This window comes from Notechis scutatus, chromosome 4, assembly GCF_049901735.1.
Source record: "Notechis scutatus isolate UNSWTSFEM ecotype Mainland chromosome 4, rNotScu1.2, whole genome shotgun sequence".
Lineage (NCBI taxonomy): Eukaryota > Metazoa > Chordata > Lepidosauria > Squamata > Elapidae > Notechis > Notechis scutatus.
This window is the reverse complement of record NC_142012.1, coordinates 114,777,697-114,789,807: the sequence shown is the minus strand read 5'-3', so window position 1 is coordinate 114,789,807 and position 12,111 is coordinate 114,777,697. Positions and strand designations below refer to the sequence as shown.

The following is a 12,111-nucleotide window of genomic DNA, read 5'->3' as shown; positions in this document are numbered from 1 at the left end:
ACCTATAATATCTTGTTATTTAATTTATTTTTGATCTATATTTTTAAAGCTAGACAATGCTTTTGGGATTTCCTATTTCAGATATCAAATAGTGTTGCTGCCCTTGGGCAGTTTGAATTTTTGTGAGCATGAAAGGCAATGGTGGGGGAAGGGTCACGGTTATGATTTTACTATAGCTTGATTAAATAATGCCAAATAAATAGATGACCCTATTGTCTCAGTTTAAAGCCAATAAAATCTAGTTAAAACTTTTTTGATGATATTCATATGTAAGTCTTTCCAAATTACTTACAAAAATATATTTTTTCTTGCTAAGAAAAACAATAATAATAAAAAATGGGCAATTGCACAGAATAGTACCTAAAATATTCATGGGATTTAAGTATTTATACAATGTTGTAGAGTGATACATGCTATATTTCGTAAATATTTTATGAAGAAATTTTAAATTGCAAAAATAATGTCGTAGAATTTTTTTTGCTGTTTAATCACAGCTACACCTTATAGCCATAATGGTGAACCTATGACATGTGTGCCAGAAGTGGCACACAGAGCCATCTCTCCGGGCACACCAGCCATCATCCGTTGCTCTTCTGGATTCCGGCGTGCACATGCAAACCAGCCAGCTGGTCTTTGCGCATGCGGGAATGCCAGAAACCAGAAGAGCAGTTCTCCTGCTGCACATGTGCATGCTGGCCAGCTGGTCTGCATGCACACATGTACGTTAAAAACCAGACGACCAGGTGGCCGGCATGCATGTGCACCGGGAAGCTATGTTTTTGGTTTCCAGTGCTCCCACTCACATTCACCAGGGAACTGCTGTTCTGGTTTCTGGCTCATGGATTTCCATTTTGGCACTCGGTCCTGAAAAGGTTAGCCATCACTGCCTTATCACAATATAAATAAAATGCATATTGTCATTTTCACCAACATCATCATTCACATATAATCTAAAACAGAAATGGTTCTAAAAATAGCCAAAAATTGTTTTAAAAAAACCTGAAGAAAATAAATTTTGCTTCTTACTCTCGTCCAAAAAAATAAAATAAAATGCAACTATCGTCAAGTGAATCAATGAGATTATCTGTCTTTAACTATTTACATCACCTTGCATAGAAGGTGATTCCCAATAAAACAATCCTATTTTATATCTTTGAAGAAAGCCATTTTGAACCTGTTGTCTTATGCTGGTGACCATATTTCAGTTAGATTCAGGTGGCTTCAAAAATGAATGAACAAATAAATGAATTTTATTTTGATCCAGAGGAGCTCAAAGTGTTGAGTCTGTCTAAAAGCTGTTGAGTTAGAGGAGATCACTGTTCCTCAGGGATAAATCTGAACATGTGAAATGAGAAGAGAAATTTTCAAGTATTTCCCCTCACCCCCTTGAATCCCCAAGGATAAATCTACTCTATTTATCATCATAAATGATTATTTTTCATCAGCCATCTGCCTCTCAAAATTGAATAATGATGAAGGTCATCCTTCAGCATTCTTTTGAGAAGTGTATAGTCTATTCTGAGGTCTCATCATTCATTTGATGTGAACAAATGCGGAAACTGTCTGAAGACAACTCACAAGGTCATCATTCCTCCCAAATCATGGTCCTGAAGAATCTTATAGGCTTGAGAAGGTGTCAGATCTTCAGAAGAAGACCCCTGAAAGTTTCCTACCATCAGCCAATATGGTTGATTACTAAAAAAGAAACAATTTGCACGCATGATTCCCAAGTTTGGAAATCCCAAGCATTTTATGTGGGCTTTTTTATTATTTGAACTACCTTTATATATACAGAATTTTAGTTTATTACAATATTATGCATTCTAGATTACTCTGATGATATACTTGAAGGATGTTTTTATTCTAAGTCAGAGCTTATTAAAATTTATTCTGATCTTTACATAATATTTTCTACAATGTGTGAATATTAACAGTTATATTTACCCCCATGCTCTTCTTGCTAACTTGCAAAAAGAAGCAACTTAAGTGTCACCTATTGTAGATGGGAATTGTGAATCCATTCAGAAGAAATTAGAAACTGATTATTACTATATGAGTAACACTTACTGAAAGAAACATGGATTTTTCAAGGAAAAAAAATTAGACACATATATTAAAATTGAAACTAGGCTGTTGGACTTCACATATATGTTCAGTGATTTGAGTTCTTAGGCTGTACCATTATCTTGAGTACTTTGCCTCAACTGCTTGCTTGTTTGCTTACCTATGCATTTTGCATACTTGAAAGCCCTTACATAAAGCTAGACCAAATATACATCTAACCGAAGCAGCTAATTTGGTACCATTATATGTTTTAGTATGTGAATTAATCCACAATTGAAAAATTGGACTCCAGGATTCCTTTCAGTGGTGGATACTATAATTGAATTTGGAGTGTGACAGACTATGGACAGTACCTTGAAATAAGCTGTTTTACACTACCTAATTTTTTATATCCTGACATACCGAACCCCGAAATGGTTATAAACAAAACTTTTTCATTAAACTTGAGCTGTCCTATGATAGACAGACAGACAGTGTAGTATGCGTACAATAGAGAAAGTACTGGATATAATTAGTAGAATTAATTACAAAAAAAGATTTGGAACATATAAATGCAGTTCCTGTCAGATATTCAATATCGAAGGTTGGGCATATTCCAGGTCCCATCTGCCAAGGATGGTTGGGACTAGAAAGTCTGCCATAGCCCCGGCTCTCTGGAACATTCTTCCTCCAGAAATTAAGATGGCCCTTACCCTATTGAATGCCTAATCCTTTGGTCCTGATTGTGTACTTGAAACCCTGAATGAAACCCTGAATGTGTTAATGACCACATCTCTTAGTTATATTGATATTTGTGGTTTCATGGTGTGCATGTATGTGTTTGTATTTAATTTTATGTCAGTTTGCTTCTCACTTGTTTGAGATGAGTAGCTATAGAAATTGAATAAACCAAAAAAATCCTTTAAGCAATTCCATCTTTTCCCAGTTTTGCCATTCTTTGGTAGTTAAAAAGTCTCTTTGGAGAGCCTTTCTTAAGCATGTTACAAAAAATCTGCTGGAAATTGTACTTATTTTGTAAAAATCATACAGCAGCCGTATTTAGAGAAAATGATTTGAAGAGAATCATTTCCTCTAAATACAAAGAGATTCGAAGAGAAGGAATACACACACACACATACACGATGAGCAGGCCCATATAAAATGTAGATTAACCTCAGAAAGCAATAACTTTGAAAGCAATCAGGAAAGCCTTAAGCACATCAATATAAAATACAAACTCTAACTCACTTTTTTTGGTTACTCACTACATTTCGCCTTTAGAAATTAAGGTTTGTTAGATTCTTTCCTGAATCCTAGATTTTATCCCACAACCAGATTGAATATAACTTTACTTCCCTGTAGCTACCAATCATAGTTCTCAGAAAGATTCAAAGAACAAAAAGCCTCTAGCAATCTCATTTCTTTCTGTTTAACTTCACAAGAAGGGATGTGTGTTTGCTTAGGTGTCCTGGGTTTTCTGGGTTTTCTCACTAGAGGTAGAAAGAATTAGGTTGCAGATCAAATATGTGTGCATTCCGGTCTAATGGGAATCTCTGGAGGTGTGCCTTTTAGACATAAGTGTTATAATATAATTGCCATAAGAAGCAACCCTATCATTAAATCCACTTTCGTATTTAGAATAAAATTGTATATGCTTTATTAGGTGATGTTTGAACTATTATAGAAGTGATATTTATTTCATAGTGTGTTTTTGGATACAGATATTCCATACTAAGCTAGGCTCATGTGCCTAGGCTCATATAAGATACACACATTTAAAAGAAAAATCCCAGGGACATGTCCATTAAAAAAAAAGACCTGATTAATGAATGTCTGAACTTTTCCAAGAATTTTAATAGAACATACGCCAGACTGCACCTGCAGATGCCTTCAGCCTTCATAAGATGAGTTTTGTTATAAATTTACATTTCTATATCAAAACAGACACTCTAAGCTAGAAAGACAGAAGACTGCCCAAATGACTTGGGTTGCATCACATGCCGGACTAATTCCCCAAAGATTTGATGTTATTTGATGTCTCCTAAAATTTGATCTTATTAAGACATCTCACACTCTTCTTATGAAGAAGAGTGTGAGATGTCCATATTTTGCCCAGGTCTGAATATACAAATAGCTCACAAATATGTACTTTTCCTATGTGGGGAAAAGACAACTACAAATAATATAATTGCTATTTATAGCATTTCATTATGATGAATCAAAATCATAAATTGTATGGCGCTATTCCATAAAAGTTTTAGACCCAGTCTTTACTATAGTACTCTTAATAGTTCTACTAAGTGTAATTGCCTATTCCCAGTCAAAATGGGTTGATATGTTTATGGTCTAGCTAGTCACTAGAGCATACCTTTCATTTATTTATTTGTATATGAATTTTTTTCCTGACTGATTACGTTAAAAAAATGTTCCCAATAGCTAAAATGGAGCAAAAAGAGAATGAAAGTAGAGGGTGCTCTAGACAAAGTAAAGTTTCTTCAGGGTTTATTATTGCTTCAGCAAACACATGATCTCAAAGACTGCACCAGTGCAAATAAATTTGAAGAAATGCATATTAAAAAATAAAATCTAATTTAAATTAGGACAGTATTTGAAATGCTAAACAAGAGGTTTTTTAAAACCTCCCCAGGAGCATAGTAGGATATCATTATATAATATATTGCCAGATCTATGTCTCCTGAAAAATAACCTCTAAAGCAAAAGCAAATAATACAGGCTGCTGTTAAATGGAAATATATACAATTGTAGTATATATACAATTGTATAACATTTGCTTTCTATTTGTTATGAAATATGAAAGCAAGGCATAGATTAGACTAATCTAAAACCCGTAGGTTAGTTAATATATTATTTTCTAAAGACCTGTAACATTACCAAAGAATAATTTAGAAGAAGAATCTTCAAACCATATCTTACAGACCACAGAAACTGCTGCACAGAACCATAAACTCTTTGCTTAGAAGTTAAATTAGTTTAACACTCATATATGTGAAATAAGCAGGCAGGAGTTTAAACATCATCAGAAATAAAAACTTCCGGTTTGCAAGGGTTCGGCGGCGGCAGGGATTCAAACTATTCTAAAAATACTAGTTCCAGGTATACTTGTAAAAGAACAAGCAGACATCCTGGGATCTCAGGAACTTAAAATTACATTTATTGTACTTACTAAGCTTTCGTCAGCCTCTGCATCATCAGAGTATTAAGCTACTATTACAGAGATCTCTGCCTTTATATATCATTAATCAATTTAACCCTCCCATCTGTAATTAGCTGTGTTGTTTTTGCTTCCGTTATGTTGGTCAAAGAAGGCTTATCTCTTGTTATTGTTTCCTTCCTTGCCCGACCCAGCCTGGACTGCTTATCTCTAGGAGGTGATATTAAACTGCCAGCTATTGCAATTTGTTGCTTTGCTCGTGACCTTGTGGTTGGTCCGTCTCATTCTTCATTATTCCTGTCTGTTATAACTTGAGACAGCTCTGTTGGACTCCTCTGAAATTGGACAGGCCTGGCTGTGCCATCATAGGATGAATCCACATGCCCAGGGATGGGAGGGTGCCATCGGTCCCTGCTCCCCAATGGGAAGTGGTCTCTGGTCCTGCAGGGTCTTTCCTGGTGTCTCAGTGCTTGGTACGTCTGTGGTAGTTCGATATGCCTATTGATAGAATTCCTATTGGAAAACCAGGCTTTCCAATGGATGGCTTTCCAAAGGCATCCTCCTTTAGTTATATCACGGGCAACAACCTCAGCCTCTTGAAAACTGAATGCGTGATTATGCTCCTGGATATGTGTCCAGATCGTGTTCGTGTACTCTGGTCTGTAACCTCTTGGCCATTTCCCTATATAATTGCTTGCACAATCACTACAGTTGATGCGGTAAACCACTGAAGATGTCTCCTCCTTGGATAGTGTTTCCTTCTCATGGTTAGTTGCCTTTCGTTTGGCATTAATCTCCCAATGGCGTGCACATTGTAGCGTTTCACGCCCATATTCATTACAAACTATTCTAAAAATACAAGTTCCAGGTATACTTGTAAAAGAAGAAACAGACATCTTGCGATCTCCAGAACGTAAAATGACATTTATTGTACTTACTAAGCTTTTGTCAATCTCTGCTGACATCGTCAGATTATTAAATTACCATTACAGAGATCTCTGCCTTTATATATCAAACTCTAAGAATGAGAGTGATGCGCCCAAAGGAAATACTACCCAAGGAGGATTTAGACATTAGTTAGTTATGTTTAATTACTGTTAATTTAAGTCCCAAAGGGATGTTTTAAACTAATTTAGTGTAAATCTAACACTATAGCCTAGTGACTATAAAATCCTTAAGGTACAGTATATATTAAAATATCATGTTGTGTTTAAATTGGAAATAGGAAAATTGAATATGCAGTACTTAATGTGAATACTCCAAGTTGTCTTTAGAATAATTGAAATATTGATTAGTATGAGCTAGAAGTCATCATTAAAGGAAGAGTCATTCCAGCAATTAGTTTTCATTAGTTATTTCAACAGGTAGTAATTCAGCCTTCCTGCATCCATTATAACAAAAATCTGTCCCCAAACTTGTGATCTGCAAATGATACCAATTTCCTATTTTGCTGAAAACCATATCAACACAAGACTGCAGAACTGATAGTGAACATTTATCTTGGATTATTGTTTTATTCCTATCCTATTCTTAGTCCCCAAATTAAATGGATTTGTAAATGAAATATTCACATACTCTGCACAACGGTTATGCTTTTTTCTTACTTTGTAAATCATATACTGTTATGCAGTTGGGGAGGATGCAAAATAGGAGAATAAATTGTCTTTTTAAAAATAAATTATCTGCAGTTCAAAAACTAAATGGATAACAAGTATACTTTGAAATCCAGAGAATGAAGATTTGTACTCTACCTCCACCTATATAAACAGTATTCCCAAAAATAGTTTTCCATAGATAGATGCAAAGATATGTTAGGGCAGATACAGATTAGAAAATGTCCTGTGCCCTTTTTTTTTCCTTATGTAATTTCCAATAAGATGTGAAAAATTGCATGATTTATAAAACATCAATATTTAACATCCATAACATTAAAAAAGCCATACTCAGTACTAATTTTCACAAGAGGTTTCCTGCAAATTTGTTCTAACCTTACTACTTTTCCAATAAGAAAATATAGCCACAAAACATGATAAAGACAGTAAATCAATTATGCCCCAAACATCCATCTCTGTGTCAGCTCCACCCATATACCTCTAGCATTGCTGGAAGATGCAACTAATATTATGTATGATTCTCCTTAGAAGAACCTTAGAATCGTCTAGGCCAGGCTTGTCCAACCCGCGCCCCGCGGGCCGCATGCGGCCCAGGTCGCCTCGTAATGCAGCCCAACGCCCACCCCAACCTTCGTGAAAGATCCAGCGAGGAGGAGGAGGAGAGGCAGGCGCGAGGCGGGGCGAGGCGAGCAACAGAAAAGGCGGGCAGCCGCAGCCCAAAAGTCCCGCCCCGCCACCTCCTGCTGTTGCCACCGCCGCCGCCACCGCTGCTGCTTCTGCCCCCGCCGCCGCCACCGTTGCTGCTTCTGCCCCCACTGCCGCTGCCGCATTTGCAGGAGGAGAGGCAGGCACGAGGCGGGGCGAGGCAAGCAACAGAAAAGGCGGGCAGCTGCAGCCCAAAAGTCCTGCCCCGCCACCTCCTGCTGTTGCCACCGCCGCCACCACTGCTGCTTCTGCCCCCGCTGCTACCACCGCTGCTGCTTCTGCCCCCCCGCCGCCGCCGCTGCTTCTGCCCCCACCGCCACTGCTTCTGCCCCCGCTGCCACCACCGCTGCTGCTTCTGCCCCCGCCGCCGCTGCCGCCGCTGCTGCATTTGCAGGAGGAGAGGTAGGCGCGAGGCGGGTGAGCTTTCTTCCCCCTCCCCTGCAAAATTTGGCCAAAAATTAATAAAAATAAATAATTTGCAGGAGGAGAGGTAGGCACGAGGCGGGCGAGCTTTCTTCCCCTCCCCCCACCCCACAAAATTTGGCCGGAAAATTATAAAATAAAAAATAAATAATTTTTAATAAATAATAAATAATAAAAATAATTAATTTAATTTAAATTTAATTTAATTTAATTTAATTTAATTTAATTATTTAATTTAATTTAATTTAAATTTAATTTAATTTAATTTAATTTAATTTAATTTAATTTAATTTAATTTAATTTAATTTAATTTAATTTAAAATTTAATTTAATTTAATGTGCGGCCCAAACCAAATTTTCATCTTCTAATGTGGCCCAGGGAAGGTGGAAGGTTGGACACCCCTGGTCTAGGCAAAGAGATCTGGGTATTCAATGTAGGAAGGTGGAGTGCTGGGTCAGAAATATTAGGTGAAAAACTGGCGTGTAGTTATCACATATTTATATTTATGCCTATTTTTAAACACTTACATAGGACACATTCTTAATAAATCACAGCAGCTAGATTTGAAATTTTAAAGACAGATACTTTCTGTAAATGTTTTCAAAGTTGCTATTAAAATTGTAACCAAATTTTAAAAAATATATTTGGACTGAGAAAAAAAAAATCTGTCAAGGATGAAAAAGTAAAATGAAGGAAAACGAAGGGGAAATAAAGGAAGTCAAAAATGATTCACACAGTTTATTATATATTAAAATGTTTCGTAGTTAGAGTACAATAAAGCAATGTGACGCTCATCTTGAGCAAAAGAGAAAAAAATGTCTCTTATCACTGCTACTATAGCCCACATGAAAATACTCAAACCTGCACAATCACACAAACAATATGAGGGACATCTACTACTTATCTAAAGCATGTAACCTGATTCAAATATAGAAAAAGACAGAAAGAAAAATGGTCTTGTCAGGTTAAGTTAACAAGCTTTTTAGATTGTTTATGAAGTTCAAGAAGACATTTCTTCACATGCACTACTAAAGTTTGCAAATAAGTTTTTTTGTTCTCTATATTTAAATGCAAATTATGTCCCAGAACAATAGACTAAAAAAGTAGTCTTAGAGTAGGACATCCAAAAGACATCCTAATAAAGTTAGTGTACGTATGATGGTGTTGCATATTCTTTGCTTTAGTGAGGATTAATAATTAACATGATTTATACATATAAATTCTGTTTCAGGACTCTGGAAGTTACCCCATTTAAATCATGAGTCTCCAGCCAACTTCCAGAACTTAAAGAAGATTTATTAGGAATAAACATGCCGGCGCTGCCTGGGTGTAGCCGACTCTGAGACAAATCTTTCATTGCCACCCTTGACCCTGGTTTTCCCGCACCCCATCGGTGTATCATAATTCAAATTCTCCAATGTGACACATCCATAGCCAAGAGTCATCAATCATACTCTCCAGTTAGAATTTTGTGCGGCAGAAATTTCGGTCACCTTGAAACTATCTTTGAAAACATTTATGGAATGCAAGCTGCCCACTGCTTCCTCCAGCCCTTTCTGTTGGCAACTCTAAAAAGACCATAGAAACATTTTATAAGTTGACATTCAGCTCCCCTCACTTCTTGAAGCTGACCTGTACAACACACACAAATTTTTTTTATTGCAGGTATAGGACTTAGGATTGCGACCCTCCCTGGCTTGGTTGGGTTTTCTGCATGGAACCTCATCACAAGGCGATCGGCTTGGACATTCCTACTCTTTACTCAAGATGACTCTGATAAGGGGTAGCCCTTCCACTTGATCAAATATTGGAGTTGTCTCCTCTGCCACATTGAATTGAAGATTCGCTGCACCTCATAATGGGTTTGGCTTCCTATGACCATGGGGTCTGGGGACTCATGAGGTGGGGGCCTCAGGGTCGACCCCACCATGGGTTTTAAGATGCTATTATGGAATGCCAGGTGTATTTTCCCTAACAATTGGGACAACTTCAGTTGCATCAAGACTGGGTTGATGACCTTTACTATGGGAAATGGTCCCATGAACTTTGGCCCAAATTTCTTGTTAGGGAGTCTTAACCTCAGGTATTTGGTGGAGAGGTAGACCTTCTCCCCCACCTGGAATGGCCGTTGTGGGACTCAGTGTTTGTCTGCCTGTCTCTCATAGGTCTGTGCCACTTTTGCAAGCGCTTTTTTCCCCCACCAGTACTTATCTGGTTTTCTTTCCACTTTAGAAAGCAAGGGGGGCTGACCTCCAGCTTTAATTATGCTATCAGCTTCTGTTTGCTTCTGGCTGGAGGCCAAGTCTGTTTCTCTTCCTGATAGGGCTATCTCTGCCATGGCTGCCTGAGTTTCTCTCCCCACACCGCAGATGTCGGGGACGCCTATCTAGTCTAAAGAGCAAATATATTGTAGCAAATGCTAGCAATACCAGCAAAACAAAAACAACTACAAAACTTCATTTTTGTTCTTGTAGTTACTCAGTTTGTATGAGTTAAAATACATTATGGTTACATCCAGAAGTTAGGATACAGAATTGATTTTTGAATAAATAAGCAAACCAGAATGACTCTGTAATAATCTGCCTTCATGAAAACATCATCAAAAGAAATTTCTGGACGGTAAGAAGCATATAGTTTAAAATACAAACTACAAAAGTTCTATCATGCAGATGTTTTTAAAGCTGCTACTTTAAGCACAAACCATTTCAGAATATAGTAGCTTTCAAGAACAATATTGTAACATATAAGAAGAGAACAAGGATCAACTCATCCTCACACATTTCAAAGCAAGCTTTAGAAAAGCATATTAGTATCTAGGCATAGCAATGGAAATAAGAATGAAAATATGGGGTCATATATCTGGACTGTTGGTTAGCAACAGTCTAGATGTATGTCTGACTGCTCTTTTACATAGAAGTTGGCACTGACTGTGCTAATTAGATTTCAATTAGCCTTGATTAGTAGTTTCCAATAACAAATGTCTTTTAGATGCAAAGAAATCATCATTCAAAACACGACATTGCTCCTTGAAAGGCAGAAAAAGGGAAAGTAAAGAGAAATTATTCATAATTGTTATGCTGAGCATTCTTCTTCTTGATTCACTTCTTTAAATCTCCATTAATTTTCCACATCTGCATTTTGCTTTTTTTTTTTCTACTATTATAGTGGCTGGGCCTCTCCCTTTCTCTAAAAGAAGTGGTTTACATTTGTATTTGGTTTGAAGATATCAAGATGAAAAAAGTAGCTTTTCCTGTTTTTGACCAGTTTTTTAAAAAAATAAGTATTATTTTGCATATACCTACACTGAAAATGTAACATTGGAAACTCTTCTGAAATGATAAGTTGTAAGGGATGGCATCAAAAATCAGTTTTATAGAATTGGCTCAAGAATTCTAACAAAAACTAAAAGAAAGGAAAGCCTAACAAATTAATTGGGGTCTACTCTGGCATTATTAGCAAAATAAATTGGCTTAAATTTTATTATTATTGATTACTTCAAAAGATGCAAAGCAGAGCCTCTCCCACTATATATCAATGGAAATTGTGTGGAAAGACTTCATACTTTTAAATTTCTAGGAACTCACATTTCCGACAACCTTACTTGGTCAGTCCACACTATGGCCACTGCAAAGAAGGCCCAACAGCGCCTGCACTTTCTGAGGCTGCTGAAAAAGAGTGGTCTAGGTGAGAAGTTGCTGGTTACTTTTTACCGTTCTACCATCGAAAGCATTTTGGCATACTGTGTAACAGTGTGGTATGCTGGATGCTTTGTAGTGGATAAGAAGATGCTCCAGAGAGTTATAAACACAGCACAAAAAAATCATCGGTTGCTCTCTTTCTTCTTTGGAAGAGATTGTGAAGACCAGACTCCTCTCTAGAGCACAAAAAATCTCCACAGACTGTTCTCATCCTGGTCATTCACATTTCAAATTGTTACCATCAGGGAGACATTATAGGTGTCTTAAAATGAGGATTAATAGACTGAAAACAGTTTCTTTTCCAAGGCAATAATTGTCTTGAATCAAACAGTACACTTGTGATTTAGTTCTATATATAAAGTGGCATTATTGAACTATCTAATTTAATATATGTTTTAAATAGGTTTTAGACTAGGTTTATTATTATTATTATTAATACTTTAATTATTTTACTTT

At 36.8% G+C, this 12,111-nt stretch overlaps 1 protein-coding gene across 1 annotated transcript in view; it reads left to right on the top strand.

The window, feature by feature from the left end:
- ATRNL1 (attractin like 1) overlaps positions 1-12,111 on the top strand; it is a 530,678-nt gene that overhangs the window by 503,567 nt on the left and 15,000 nt on the right. The window lies entirely within an intron of this gene.